This window comes from Oenanthe melanoleuca, chromosome 4 (assembly GCF_029582105.1).
Source record: "Oenanthe melanoleuca isolate GR-GAL-2019-014 chromosome 4, OMel1.0, whole genome shotgun sequence".
NCBI lineage: Eukaryota > Metazoa > Chordata > Aves > Passeriformes > Muscicapidae > Oenanthe > Oenanthe melanoleuca.
Genome location: NC_079337.1, coordinates 47509466 through 47525886, shown reverse-complemented (window position 1 = coordinate 47525886; position 16421 = coordinate 47509466). Strand labels below are relative to the sequence as shown.

Below are 16421 nucleotides of genomic sequence, written 5' to 3'. Positions count from 1 at the left end.
AAACTTGTTTCTTTCAAAATACAAAGATTTGATGGCACTATGCCACTTTTGCTCAGTGTTTTTTGCTTTTCACTCTTACAGCCTGGGAGTTGCAGGGAAGAGGAGCAGTAAATCTCTGAGTCAGAATACTGTGGTGTGAGAATTAAGTTTAATTCAACCTTTAAAAGCATCTGTACACAATTATTTGCTATTACTTCTGCCTTCTAAAGTGCAAGCAAATGGTGTTTGATATTGACAGTCATTTAATGCTGGAATTAAAAGGGAAACAATTGTGACCCAGCACCAGGGAGGGGAAGGCAGAATTGCCATTCATCTGGATAGATATGCTTAATCATCAACTATATATTGCACTCTGATCTGTGCAACATCTGACTTCTGAGAAGATAAAAGTTCTGAAAGTTTTTACAGGAAGCACAAATTGCATAAAGAAATATTATCATTGAAAATACACATTGCAAAGAAGGAAAAATTAAATCAAGATCTAAGCACTCATTTCTCTTTGGCATGACTGGGAGCCACATACGCATGCATGCAGCACAAAATAGTTTTTGCAATTAAAATAACTAAAATTACCTAATTTTATGGAAATTATATTTCACATTCAGCTGCAATTCATAGGTTAACTTTGTGTTATTTAAGTAAAATTGAAAAGCTGAGGTTTTAATGCATCACTAGTACTTCTGCTCAGCTACAAATGTGCAGAGGTAAGTTTGCTTGTCTCTGATAACTGTCTATTAATGTTTGCATTTTACCTGATAATTTTATTCACTGCAATAGAAAGAGAAAAGTCAGCTTATTGTCTCAAAATATGCTTCTTCAATTGGCTCTGGAAAAGTAAATAGCTTCCCTCAGAAGAGTCTTACTCCTATAAAAGAAAGCATCCCGCAGTACGATTTACACTTCTGCCTTAAGGAAATAATCTACTGAAACGCCAGTGTTTTAAATTGCTCCCAAAGTGACACAAAGTCACAATTTTTCCGGTCATGTGGGTAGTGTACAAGTAGACTTCTATAGAAAAGATTGTCCAATACTTTGAAAGAAAAGCCAGTAGCTTTTCTCCATAGAAGGAATGAGTCTTCTGCCAGAGACTGCAGAGCTGTTGCTCTTCTGCCTCAAGCCCAAAGCATCTGCAATGGCCAAAATCAGCTGCTGTGTGGCTGTCAGGGGGAAAAATAGTAACTACAGAGTTCTCATGTGGGCTTAAACAAAGGGGTCCAGAACAGCAGGATACAAGTTATCCATCTGATCCAGGTGATTTGTTGTCAACATCCTTGTAATGGGGAATCTCAGCAGTGGTGTGATAGCTGCTACACAAACAAGTGGAGTAAGCAAATGTGAGCCACTGGAACGAGCGCTGGAGTGCAGGAGGTCACTGCAAACAGGGTCCAGATGCTCCTCTTGGCACCCTCCCAGTGACAGCCCTGTCACTCACCCACAGAGACTGGGGATCTCCAAAAGGGCACTGCTCACCTTGTGGGGCCCTGGCAAGCATGGGCAAGCTGGGAAACCCTGATGCTTTCCGGGGAGGAGACAGCAGAGTTTTGCAATGCCCATTCTGCAATCCTGGTCGCACGAGGGTTTTTGTTTGGCAGGGGTTTTTTTACCATTCAAATAGCTGGCCCTTACATTGAGAGCATCACTCCCAAAGCATCTGAAGAGACCATTCCCATTTAATATACCCCTTTAACATGGTAATTTCTGCTTCAAATATAAACTGGAAATTTAAAATAGCATTACTATGTGAACTTTGTGGGATCCAGGACATTTTATTTCATATAGATTTAGCCTTCATGCCTATGTCACAGGAGCTGCCTTTAAGGATGAAGAGAGACTTGTTTTTAACTAGCAGCTAACTAGCCCAGTCTAAACACTAGTTTCAGTCTTTTTTGCCTTGTATATCCAGAAAATGACTTTGCAGACCAGCTTATCCTCGTGATGGCCGTGCAGCCCTGCTCCTTTCGGTCTATGTACACAGGTTTAACCAACTGAAACTCAGTAAACAGCTGTGCTGAACACCAAGCACAGGGGATGAAACTGGTTTGCTCCATTTTAGCATGCAATGATATATTACTATTTACTGAAACAATTTAAATTGTTCACAATTTATAGATTGTTATGGCTCCCTTATCCTGAAAGCTGTCTCCAGCAGGACTTAGACTGAACAGATTTTGTCAACAGCCTTATTCCTGCCATTTAAGCCAAGTAATCTCTCTTACAGTCACCAGCTAGAACCTTATCTTTGTGTGAAAACAGACAAGATACTTTTGTCAATACTGTCTTTTGTTTTAGATATTTATTTTTAAAATTCTAATCTCCGTGAACTCTCTGATAAGATTTTACCACTTTTTTTTTGTTACTGCAAAAGAAATTTTTACATCAGTCCAATTTACTGACAAATACTAGAATATACAATTTACTGTCAAATACTGTTCCTAGGAGGAAAGGGAAAGACTACCACAACACTGTGACACAGATGAAAATCACAGGTTTTAATCATAGTCATGCTTTATGTCTACAAATTCACCAACAGACTGAAACTATGATGCAGCCTTTACCAAGATTTTTATTGAATCATATTTCAATCCTTTAAAGTAGCCATTTGTGGGAACCCAGTTGCTTTGTTCTCCAGCAACCTTTCCTTGCACTTTGCTCTAGGAGTTTTAGGTGCTGCTAAGAGTTGGAGCCACACTTAAACTACTTTTAATAAAGTAAATGGGTTACCACACTTCACTACAACCTAGCACCATGAAACATGTACTGAGCATAAATATCAAGTTGTGTGCAAGCAGAGTTAGCAAACACATCAGGAAAATCCTGTCACATAAGGAAAATCTCTCTTAAATCAGGAAGGATTTAAACACGAAGCAAGCACAGCTAGGGCCAGACACCAATAAACTGGAAGTGACGGGTTCTTTTTAAAAAAAATATCTTGCATTTTGTTTAGCACACAAAACATACAATAAATCATAAATACAGACACCATGTCATTCACTTCACACTGAGCCCTCTTCAGGATTATTTGACAGCTGCCTGGGATGTAAAAAGTAGTTTTTGAGGAGTCACTCAAAGATAGGTGACTTTTATAAATACACATCCAGATCAGCAAAGCACATGTAGAGGATGGTTCCTGCATGAATGAGTCAGTTTCCACTGGCTGGCAGAAACTTTCAGTCACTGAGCAAAATTGAAACAATTATTTGAATCTATCCATCTTTACCTTTCTGAGTGGCGTATGCATACTAGGAACTTAAATCCTGGTATTTTTTCTGTCTACTGTCCATGTTCCAAGGAACATGGAAATAATCTTGAAAAAATTAGTCACTTTGCCTATTTTTGCAAAGCTCGGTCAAAAATCAGCAAGTATTTTTCAGCATGAGTCATTACCCACATCCCTGTTGCAATAATTGGATTACACATTTTCATTAAAATCTCTGACTCTTGTTCCTACTCTCTTCAGTTAGAAAATGAGCAGAAGCCAGGTTTGACTTTTATTAGGAGACAATGAAGTTTTCCAACGCAATTCTGCACTCATTTTGCTTATTTGAAGATACAACAAAACCCAAACAACTAGCTAATCAAGCCTGAGTTAATCAACCTGTGCTCTAGATGACACCATTCAGCCAACTACAGCTGGTAAAACCAAACTGCAAAATAACAAGGCTAACCCATCTTCCTGCTTCCAGGGAGACACTGGGAGACCTTCCAGGCAAACCCTAGCACCCAAAACCCTTCTGCCCTTGGAGGCTGGGAAAATGAAAGTGGGAAGCGGTACCTGGGGAGAAGCTGCTGTGCTCCTTGGGCTCTCGCCGCCTGCCTGGGCAGCCCAGCACTTCCAGCGCCTCGTCTGCGGGCTGGTCAATGTTTTACCAGGCTGGGAACCAGCCCTGTCCCACCCTCCTGGCAAACATCTGTGCAGGAAGGCAGTGCCGGGGCCAGGGGGGCAGAGCCAGCGCTGCAAAGGTCGCTCCTCTTCTACCTGCCCTGCTCCCTGTTCTCCCCAGGGAACATACAGCACTCGAGAAAAGGGAAACCTGCTAAGAGCAGGAGCTAGGGAAAGCATGTCACGAAGGGGAAAAAAAAAAAAAAAGGTACATAAGTGGTGCTATTAATAGATAATTTGCGGCAGGTAAGTCATGATAACCTTTCTCTGTATTGTTGTAAGGTTGCAGGCAAGCCTAGGCGTGCCTTGCTGAGAGCTGAGAGGGAATGCTTAATTTGTGGGAGTACATAAATTTCCAAGTAAATCTGTGGCATGAGAGCATTCATTCAAATGACAGATAAAATTCCAAAATCATAACAAAAAGACCTGAACTGCAGGATGAAATAATGCAAAGGGAACTTAAACACAAAGCCAGGGGAAAGAAATGGCCAAAGCAATCTGCAACACCTTGCTCTACTCCTAAATCTTGGCTTTTCAGGAGTGCCCCAGAGTTAAAGCTCTACCTGTGCTAAACAGAGCTTTCCTGTTCTCAGGAAGTTAACAATTACAAGCAGAGGGCAGACGAAATGGGCTGCCAACTGAGCACAGCGCTGATAAGGTGGCACTGCTGCTCCCTGAGGAGGAAAGGGTAGCTGCTGAGCTTGGGAGGCACCCAGAGGCTGGGACTCCACATGGAGTGGCTGCTCCCAGCATGGGAGACATCTTCTGGACCTGGTACACAGATGTTTGCTCATGGAGGAACAATGGAAAAATCTAGGCTATGCTGTATATTCTGATTTTGTGATACTGCCTTGTCTGTCACAGGATTTCAATCCTGGTTTGGGGAAGAACAATTAATTTTCTCTAATTTGGATCTCCAGTCTTAACAGTATGTATTTTAATGTAGATGCTTAAGAAAAAAATCTGCACCACAGCTGCTGCAGCTAGTCAGATTAGCTGCTGAGACCTGCCAACAGCAATCACTGTAATGGGGTCCGTGTGATGGGGTTGATGCTGGTCTGGACCCCATACAGCCTTTGACAGAGCTGGGGATGCCCACACCCAGTGGCACTGGGCTGAGGGACACCAGCTGAGTCCAGTCAGGTTGGAGAGGCCCTCTCTGCCTGCTGGGTACACTGTGAATGTGTATTCACAGGTGGCAAGCAGTACAGCTCCATCCAGCTCAACAGCTTGCATGCACATGTGACACCGTTGCTTCAGCAGTGGGCTGTGGCTTGACCCGAGCAGATGTGTCACTGGAATCAGGTGCCTTCCCTGAGCCAGGACTCCTCAGAGCCCAGGGCAAGCCTGCAGGGGCTGATGCATGGCCACTTGCTGCAGCAGCACAAGCCTTGTGGTTACAGGCTGTACCAGATGCCCAGTGTGCCCAGCACAAAAGCCTGCTCAGCTCTCAAGGTCCATTTGCTCTGTGTGCTTTCAGGTGTGTTGCTCCCTCCTGCCAGTCTTAATTCATCTCCCCTCCCCTTTTGCCTGGAAAAGGAGAGGCAGAAGGAGAATGTCAGATATTTGGTACTATGGCACCATGGCAGCAGCCTGTGACTGCCTGCTAGGATGGTTCTTTACTCAGAATGGGCAGGATGATGATTAGAAAAGGCATATGGACTTCCCTACAGCTGCCAGACACAATCTTGCTGCTGTAGCACAACCTGCAAAACTCATCAATATCTTTTGCATAAACCTCATGAATTCCCAACATCAATTTGTATACCCTCTGGATGAAAATCCCCCACAGCTGCTTTACAGCATCTACTCCCAACATGTGAGGAAAAGTGCCATAATTGTGCAGGGGAGGGAGAGACCCATCTTCTGACAGCTTCTCAGGCTTGTAAGCCACATCATGTTAGCCTCTTTGTGCCTTGCTGATAGCCCAGTAGAAGTAAGAACACCCTGCTGTTCCACAGAGCTTGGAGTCTCAGCTGTGGCTATCACCTCCAGACCCCCAGGCAGAAGGAGAGGATTTATCTGAAAGAGTTTATCTGGGCTTAAGACCCTGCCTAACCAGATGCAGAGAGCAGGAACTTCTCATGGCACTCTTGCTCCACCTGGTAACAAGTGCTGCTCTCAGAGAGGTGCACTAGATAGGCAAGGGAGGAGGTCCAGCCAAGCTGTCTCTCTTCAGTTTGGATAAGGAGCCCATCCAAGATCTCTCAGATTTTTCCAACAAAAGCTGCTTGGAAAAGACCATGTTTCTGTGAAAAGATTTGCTTTTGCCAGGTTGATGTTTTGTGGTTGCAGTAGCATTTCAGCAGAAGACTCTGGAGGAAACCTGGCCACACATCTTCATCAGATATAGTTTTTGTCACTGCAGTATTCCATGTCATGGTCTGGTCTTTGGCAAGCTCAAAACTGAGGCTGCAGTGGTGAGATTTGGAAGTAGAAGAGCAGTACACTGGTACTTGGCTTATAGAGCCAGCTCAAATTTGCCTGGCAGCATAGACAAGGTTACCGCCTGTTATGGGAAGGTTGTACAAATGCTCAATTTTCCACTTCTACAAATTATGTTAGCCTGGTACAAGCCTAAGAGAGTCAAATAGTGTGTAGTATGGACACTATGAGGCCAGAGGACTCCGAAGAAACTCAGTTATCAGTTGTAGCTGCCAGGTATAGCTACCACAGAAAAATGATAGCTCTACTACAGCACATCTGAAGTTGTATCATGTCCCCTGAGCAAATAGAGCAGTGGAAAATTTGATGGGTCCTCTCTCTAAATCTGCCCTTGTAGATCAGCTGATATAAAGCAACAGAAACGAAACCTTTTTTAATTGTTGCACAAGAAATTAAAAAATGGCCTTCCCTGTATAGCCGTCACCTTGAGAAAACTCAGTCTGTTATTCACATGTCTCCTCTCTCAGAGATGAGGTTTCCACAGGGCTCAGAGGGAGGTGGATGCTTGTGAGAAGGCCAAGTCTGCCCTGGTGTCACCTGGTCTGAGGTGTGTAGCACCTTGCCTTCACAGATTACTGGGGGTGGGTATCTGATAGCACAGAAGGCACTGGGGCCATGGGGACTTGGCACTTCAGTCTCCTTCCATCACACAACCTTTGTCACAGAGCACGGGCTTCAAGGGCAATGTAACACTTGCATATTTACTCAGTGAAAATGGAGGAGGTGCCTGGTTGGACAGCATACAGACTGTAAAGTCAAACATTAATTTAGTACAGACATCCTATAACTTCATACTGGCTTGGGAACAACTAATACATAGGGATATTAAAAGTGAGAAAGCACCTAAAATTCACAAAGCTGTGTCAAAGAAACACCAAATTACTTACAAATTGTTAACAACCTTAACAACACAGAGACCAAACAACAAAATTAAACTATGGGTATCAGGTAACACAGGGGAAATTTCTGTGAATCTTAAATAGGGTTTGATTTTGTTCCAGTTCTTTTTCATCATATGCATTTGTATTTCATCCTGCAGGGCAACACTTACTTTGGAAAAGAGTACAAGCAGATCCAGAGGGGCTATGCAGAGGCTGTGAAAACTTTCCATTCCCAGTAAAGAACCTGCATCTGAGCACATGGGGCTATTAGGAATATGTTTAGACCCATCCCTAAGCAACGTGTCGAAACCACCTCCCCAGGAAATACTGGTACAGCACTGATCTCCTCAACAGGAGCTGCATCCCCTTCTCTGGAGCAGAAGGACCAGCAACTACCTGCTGCTAAAAAACAGGTGGGAGGGGAAAAATAATTGCTGTGAGCTGTGGAAGATCTTTATCACAGTAAAACAGCAGAGACCTGAAGTGTGAATCGAGAGCACTCTTTCAACAGTGGCCTGAACTCTGCACACATGAGGACACCTCTCCAGCTGTGGGTTTGACTGGGTCTCTGGGCTCTTGGAAATCCTGCCATACCTACTCATCCCTTTGGTCCATAATTTAGTATCTTGTGCTGAGCTTTCAGAGCAAAATGCCATCTATTGGAGAATGAGTCCTTAGCACTTGACAAAGTACTCCTCTGGATGATAAAAAAGATGGTAAGGAAACTGTGAAATATTGCTGCTAGCTGATCCCAGAGTGGTTTGGCTTGTGTTTTCAAAGGATAGGAGTTTTAGTCATCACTATTCCCTTAGAGGGAGCCAACCTTACAAAATACACAAGATATGTAAGAAAACTTGATTCACAGAGAAAGCAAATGTTGATTAGAACATTTGCAAGCTGTTTCTGTAGAGCTAACAAAGAATGGGCAACCCTGATACAAAATCATATGTCAGGCTAGAAAACACCCGACAGAGATAGGGGTTTTTTTTTTAGAAAAAGCAACATATCCTCCCTTTCTTGTTCACTCCCTTATTTGCAGCTTTTTTTTTTTTTTTTTTTTTCAAGAATAATATTACAAAACATTATCATCCAAAGCTTTCAGAGAGTATTGCCTATTTTTCTCTATCTTGTTTTGTAAGACCACACTACACTAATGATTTGGCAACTTCACACTGCGGACAAATATTTCAAAATATTCCCTTCTTCTGAACACATAGCTGTTAAACCACTTTTACATGTATTGCTGCATTTTGTGATGCCACCCACAGTCACTCTTAGGAAAGGACCTGGGAAACTGGATGTTTTAAAATCAGGGATGTACATACCCCATGGGTTTGATTTTAATGTAAAAGTCTCTCAGTTCAGCTGCTTCTGGGATTTGCTGATGGGACAATTTATGTAAACAGGGAGAATCTCAGGCTCAGGCCTTGGTGGTGCTAGTTTAGTCAGGATCCTCACTGGACAGCTGGGAGGGGTGTTTGTGGTCTGGATGCTTTATTATCTTACCCCTGGACCCTTGTGTCCAGTTGTGGAGACAGGTGCAGAGGAGCAAATGGACAGGTCTGGGAGGAGCACCTGTGGCACCAGGACTGCCTGGCAGGCACAGCTTCCCTGGCAGCCATTGGGATGGCACTGGCTGCAGGAAGCAGTGTCTCTGGGCCATTGCTGTGTAGGGACCATGACATTAATTTATTTATTATCTATCCTTATCTCAAGATATATTAGGTTTTAAAATGCTTTGTAAGAGCTGACTGGACATGTGGAGCTCTAAAAAGTTAGAATTTTTAATAAAAGAGAATACATGTTTTACTAACAATACATTGATTCTACTTTCATGGACATTAACATTGGAACTGAAACTAGCCTGTAACCATTTTAGAATTGATTATTCTTCTTACACTGTCCTTAGCACCTTAGGATAAGTTTGGGCAAATATTTGCTCTCAAATTCAGTTCCCAACATTTGATGACATGAAGCACCTTCATTACACTCCAAAAGTGCAGCTAGCTGCCTTGCATGAGCCTCAGGAGACAAATAATGTTTCTAATTTAAGATAACACTTAAGAAGATAGTACATACAGAGATTTATAGTTGAATGGAAAAGAATTGGTCTGAATCAGCCTTTCCAGAACATACTGCCAAGATGATGAATGAAATATTTTTATTCTTATTTGCTTTACTCAAAATCTCAGAGGAGATATTGATACAGATCTCTATGAGGCCAGTTCTTGAGAACTGTACTTACGTATTTGGAAGCTATTATTTACTTAATTATCTCCATGCAGCCCACAACATCCCAGAGTTCAGGACACAGATGCCTTTTACAACACATCCACCTCATCACCAAATTCAAGGCACAAGAAAAAACATTTGTAGATGAGTGGGATGAAGATCTGAAGGTTGGACCCACACAGTGGACCTCTTGCTTTGTGGTTTTCCTATCACCTGCCTATAGGAGGTGTCTGGCTGCCTCTCACTTCTCTCTTTTGGTGGAACCCAATGAAGAGCTCCTGCTTAGAAATAGCAGAATGGCTAAGACACAGCTGGAGGTAGATGGGTTACCACAAAAAAAACGAGTTAGTTGAAGATGCCAAGGATAAAGTGAGCGACTTGATAATTGTCTGAAAAGAAGTTAAGAGAAAATCACAGAGATTAGCAGACATGGTTCAGGAGGTACAGGATATTGGGAACTGCTTGCAGGTGCAGAGGAAGGTGGGATAGAACTGAAAGGCATCTTGTGGGTACAAGAGATAGAAGGAAATCCAGTTTCTGAAGGGGAAAAAAATAGGATGGGGCAACCCAGCTACTGGAGTGAAGTAAATTGTTTTGGAGGGACAACTGACGAGACATAGTAATGCTTGTGATAAGGGAGAAAATGAGGGTTGAATTGGAAAGAGGAAGCAGCAAATACAGGATGTGCAGATGATGGCTCTGAAGGAGTGCCTGTGAGTCAGGTAAAATAATAGCATACTGGAAGAACATAACCAAAAGGACATCTAGTCCCTGGTGAAGGAAGAACTGGTGGGTTGTGTGCCTTCAAGCCATGCATCTGGCACCACTGAACTGGGTGCTGGAAGCCACACTGCTCAAAAATTGAAGAAATTGAGTCAATCTAGAGAGAGAAATGGAAAAGGGTCAGAGGGGGCAGTTCAATGGAGCCTGGCCATATTAAAACAGGGATGTTAGGGACAAAATTCCTTGTGTGATGAAGCTGGAGAGATGCAAACTATTCAAGAGGAACTGGTGGGAAAACCAACGTGATGAGAGCTCAGAAGTTTAAAGATCAGAAGATAAACTGCCTATGGAGATCTGGTCAGTTAGGCAGCATTTTTGTGACCAGGGTGAAGTCTTGCTTCACTTTCATGAAGTCAAGCAAAGCAGTGAGGCTGAGAAGGTAGAAAGCTAACAGGGACATGGGACATTGAATGACAGTCACTGTGCTGAGAAATGAGAGATCTTTGGGGCAAGTGGAGAGAGCCTGAGGGGCAAAATTTTGGGAGGAAAACAATGGGGAGCAGTGTGTCTGCAGGGGGAGGAAAGGGAGGCAGAGCTGGGTGCAAGCTGCAGGGCTTGAGCTTGTTAACCCTTGCTGACAATCAGTGGTGCAGTGTCAGAAATGGGCAGGCACTGTGGCAGCTGCTGGGCTGCAGGGGATGGGGCACTGCCAAGGCAGCAGGGTGGGTGGGGAGGGCAGGTCCAGCTGCTGCCAGGGTGAAAGGAGGAGCAGGAACTGGAGGGGTAATGTACAATGAACCTTTTCCTGTTTACGATAAAAATACCCTCAAGCAGATTTTCATACTAATTAAAAATATTCATGTAAAAGGTGCCTAGGAGAACCAGCAATGCCCTCTCTACAATAGCTACATCACATGTGCAAACAAAATATGTTGTTAAACTTGTTTTTTTCTATGTAAGGGCTATAACCAGATATCATTTACTCCTATGCACACACAACCAGTAATAGTTCATGCTTGTAGAGTTCCCATCTATTGTATGAGAGCTGGAGAGTTGAGTAACACAATGTTCTGTACCAGAAAACTGGAGCATTTAGCCAGTCTATCAGTTCCCCAGAGTAATTTTATGGTATTTCTATTTTTTAAACCTTCCATAAACAGTGAAAGTGGATTTGTTTTTCCAAAGAAATTATTCAAAAGCAAATCTGCAATGCTTACAAGCACAATGATACATTTTCTGAGCTCAGTGGAAAGCTGATCTTCAATCTGTCTGTCCTGAGACAAGCATCATGGCTAGTGACCAAATCATGATTCAAACTCCCAGGTTACGAAATTCATCTTGCTCCTGCTTAAGATTTTAGAATTTAAAAACCTTCCACCAGATTATGCAGAATTCACTTAATAACATTTCATCTTAGGCAGGCAATGTATTTGGAGAGCTGACATACAAAACCCTACTGTACTCACTACTATTAAATCAGGAGTTGGCCTATACATGTGTTTCAGTGTAAAAAGTACTATCTACTTATAAGCACAGTCACAGATATTTGTGGTTGGCTAGGTCTAAGTCCAGCTTAGCTGCAGCTACAATTCAGATTTTAGGCTTGGATTTAATTTATACTAGAACTGGAATTACACTGTGCTCTCACTAATCTTTGCACAAGATGGAGGGACTCTCAGGACTAGCTTGTTCTTCCAAGCCTTCTGCTTAGAACAAAACTTCTCAGAGGACAACAGTTTGCATTTGAGTTTAGCTTCACCTGTACTTGGGCAAGATCTTATAATACTGAAATTACAGAGTCATAGAATAGTTTGAGTTGGAAGGGACCTTTAAAGGAAATGTACCCCAACCCCTCCAATGAACAAATACATCAGCTTGATCAGGTTGGTCAGACCCTGTCCAACCTGAACTTGGACACTTGCAGGGATGAAGCATCTAACATCTCTCTGGGCAACGTGTTTCAGCATTTTAACCACCATCATAACAAAAAAAGGTCTTCCTTATATCTAGTCTGCATTTTATATCTATATAGAAATATTATATCTCTTTACTCTTTTATACTTTAAAACCATTACCCTTGTCCTATTGCAACAGGGCCCACTAAAAATCTGTCCCCATCTTCCTCTCTTGAGCCACTGGAAGATGCTATAAGATCTCCCCAGAGCCCTCTTTTCTCCTGGCTGAACAACATGAACTCTCAGATTTTCCTCATAGAAGAGGTGATCCAGCCCTCTGATCATCTTCATGACCTTCCTCTGGACTTGCTCCAACAGGTCCATGTCTTTCCGGTGCTGAGAGCTCCAGAGCTGAAAGCAGCACCCCACATGTGGTTTCCCAGGAGTGGAGGGGGAGAATCACCTCCCTCATCCTGTTGGCCACATTTCTCTTGATGCAGCCCAGCCTGTGGTTGGCTTATTGGTCTTTGAGAGGACACTGCCAGCTCACATCCAGCCTCTCATCCATCTGCACTCCAAGTCCTTCTCCATAGAGCCATTCTCAATTCCTTCATCCCCAGCCTGCCTTGATACCAGGGGCTTCCCTTACCCAGGTGCAGCCCTTGCACGAAGCCTTGTGCTCCCATTGATCCACTTCTGGAGCTTGTCCTGGTCCCTAGGGATAGCATCCCATCCCTCAGGCTGGGAACAGCATGACTCAGCTTGGTGCCATCTGCAAATTTGCTGAGAGTGCACTCTTTGGCTTTGTGTTTTCAAAACAGCCCCCTAAGCAGTGAGGATTTAAACACCTGGAATTATTTAATTTGGTTTAACACAACTCCATTTGTTCCAGGAGGATATTGAAGAGCACTGAAATGTCTGGGTTGTGGATTCCTAGCTGAATCATTTTTATGGTACTACACATCATGGAAAACTACATTTTTTTTCCAATTTTTTTTTCCATTTTTTATTCCAACAGAACAGATGTATGAAGACAGCCATTCAGAAATAACATACATAGAGTCCTAAATGGATGTCATAGACCACTGTGAAGGGAGATGATGAATTGTATTTTAATGATTACCAAGACTCCAAGTATCACCAGATTATGAGAAAGGTCTTAGAAGATGCCTTAGTAAAGATTGCTAGGCAGAGTCTAAGCCACTCAATTTATCATCATCAAAATATCAAATTATCAGATTCTGAACCCAAACTGTTAGTGTCCTGTCCCCAAGTGTGAGAACAGTGCTACAAACCTGTTAGCAGGGTTTTTCCATGATTTTTTTTTTTCCTTCAATGTATCACCTGAATCTAGACTGAAACTTGATTGGTAGTTTGGAATAATCCTGAAGCATTCTGCAGTGATAGTATTTCATGTTACACCTATGCATTTGTGGGCTTTTAAATCCTCTTAATGGTGTGCATTCCCTTGAAGGAATCCCAGTTTGTTTTTTACATGGTGCTTTCACCTCCTTTGATATACAGTCAGCTCTGAAGGAGAACATGGAAATTACGGAAGTCAGAAATTTTAAAAAAATAATACTTGGTTTCACTAAGCTTGCTGTGACCATTTTGAGTATAAGATAGCCATTTATCTTATCTCACACTATAGTCAAATACAGGTTAGAAATGTAGGGATGGGAAACTGAGTGTCTTGGCCACTTCAGAAGATTTTCTTCTTACTAGAGAACAATACTATCTCCAGACAAAACATACCAGGGGTGAGCACCACACTATTCATCACAGAAAAAGTCAGAGTGTTCTCATCTATTTAATTATTAAAATTGAAAGTGGTTTCCATACCTTTACCCACTGCTTGGGCTGGCAGTGGGGACACCAGGCTGCTCAAAAGCGGAGAACTGCAGAGGACAAGAACGGGTCCAACACAACAAGGAGCAACACCTCTGCTGTGTTTTATTTGGGGCAGCCAACACTGCTAAAAATTTCCTATTTGCCACTTATACTTGCTTCATTAGAAGAAATGGATTATCTCCTGCTAGACACTGGGTCTGTTTGAGCCAAGGTAAGAGTTGCCATTGCAGCATCCTTTGCAGAGATACGGCACACAGCCAGCGTGAGCCTGCCCTCCTGCTGGCACCAGCTCTGCCCAGCCTCACTCCTCTCTGCAAGCTCACTGCTGGGCTGGGGCACTGCTGCAAGAGCTGCACCTGAGAGCCACCAGGCAGATCCTGCCACCAGGCTGATCTCCTGTGAGCCTCCCTCTGCCCTGGCATCCGCTCCCAGCATGGCCACAGGGGTGCTGGGAGAGCAGCCAGAGCTGGGAGTGCCCTCCTGGGCTGAGGTGTAACCCCAGCACATCCAGGGGAAAGGGGAGGTGTAACCCCAGCAGATCCAGGGGAAAGGGGAGGTGTAACCCCAGCACATCCAGGGGAAAGGTGAGCTGTTTCTTCACGAGAGGCCTCTCTCAGGAGCGGAGGACGGCGTGTTGGAACACGGTCACTCCTCGATACAAACAAGTGAGGGCAGCTCAGCCAATCTAAACAAACAAACAGAAGCACAGAGGAAGGAAAAATTTCACCTTTTGGATTTGCTTCTATTCTACATGTGCACCTTCAACACTTAAATATTATTGCAATGGGTGCCATGGTTCAGTTATTGATTGAATCCAAGTTACTGAGCCAATTTCTTGTTCTTCACTGACATCACTTTATTGATAGGTTGAATATAATTTCATTTGCTTATGGTTAAATAAATAATCAGTGAAAATCTTTATTTTCTTGCAGTGCTAAACCCACTAAAAACATGAACAAGGCAGAGCATCAATGAATATAAGCTTGTGGGATCACAGTTTTTGTGAGCCTGAAATCCCAGACTGTGAATCAGTCTGTGGACTGTGTGGCAGAGCCTTTAGTGATCCTTTGCACAAAAATGGAGTAAGCCTTGTCGAAACTTCATTCTCATCACTTAGTCAATGTTTTGAGTGTTAACATCTTGCTGATTGCTTTCTTTGTTAAGGAACAGTAAATAAAATGGTAGTGTGTAGCTCCTTTGGTGTGCAGATCTCTCACCTGTGATGCTGTATCTCTGAGGGGAGAAGCAAAGGAGAGATGGATTTATAGCCCCAGAGTTGTACTGAGGAATTAGCACTGTTAAAGCAAAGGTCACTCCATCCCTGCACCACTCATGATGATGCTGGCTATCAGGAGCTCTGCTCTCTAGACTTCTGCAGCCATTAGAGGTGCTGGTGGGTATTCTGAGGGAATTTATTTCTAGTGAGCAAACAGTCTAACACGTCCCATGCCCTGGGTTAGCATCCCTTGAGTGTTGTATGGGATAACCTAACCTAGGACTAAACACTGTTTAGTCCTAGAGCCCTGCTCCTTCTATATGATAACTGGAAATGGAGGCAGGGGAGTTGTATTGTCTCAGTTCTGCTAAAATCCCTCCCTTGCCCCCTGTAGGCCTGTGTGAAGTAGTATATGTAAGGAAGGAAAGAAGATAAATTATGTTCCAGAGAAGGTGAGAGGAATTCTCACGGCCTCATTAAAAACACATTCCTGGGAAACTGATTTATAGAAACTAAATTTCTTATTGATTTCATTCCAGTTGAGTGAAGACTATGGCAGTCACTCAAAAAGAGGTTTCAGACCTATAATACTTTGGTGACATTCTTTTAGAAACCTGTGCCTCCAATATCCTTTTTGCCTTGTGAATAAGATGCTGAAGGAATATCCAAGCTAAATGTCTGCATTTTTAACCTAAACAAAAATACCATGCTCAGTCATGCAAATTCATGTGTTAGTCAGAGTCCACTGCCATCCCTGGGATATCAGATCATGGGTTGACACAACTTCTTTTAACCTAATGAGTGTGCATTCTTCATTACAACAAATCAGCACAGTTCCACTAGAGTCAAGGCAATGGTGCTGTTTCAGAGGGCTTCACAGCAGAGCTTCAAAAAATGTGGCTAACATCAGGAATAAGTTGCTTTATAGCCTCTGAAACAAAACCTAGAAGTGCTATAGCAGTTAATGCTATAACAAATATAATATAATATAATATAATATAATATAATATAATATAATATAATATAATATAATATAATATAATATAATATAATATAATATAATATAATATAATATAATATAATATAATATAATATAATATAATATAATATAATATAATATAATATAATATATTTATGTATATTTTATATATAAATATCTATAAATATATAAAAATATATTTATATATATAAAAATATATAAATATAATAAAACCTTAAATAATGCAGATATCATTTATAGAAGTTTTATAAAAGCCTGTATTCCTGTATTCCATATCTCAAAAAAAGCCCGTGTAAAA

General features: G+C 42.3%; 1 protein-coding gene across 6 annotated transcripts in view; it reads right to left on the bottom strand.

The window, feature by feature from the left end:
• RBM47 (RNA binding motif protein 47) overlaps positions 1 to 16421 on the bottom strand; it is a 76149-nt gene that overhangs the window by 38022 nt on the left and 21706 nt on the right. For 2 of the 6 annotated variants that reach the window (XM_056489620.1, XM_056489624.1), the window contains exon 1: positions 3773 to 3856. The exons of the other annotated variants lie outside the window; for them this stretch is intronic. The gene's annotated coding sequence lies outside the window, so the exon portion shown is untranslated. Of the gene's footprint in view, positions 1 to 3772; positions 3857 to 16421 lie in introns of those variants that run through there. 6 annotated transcript variants of the gene reach the window in all.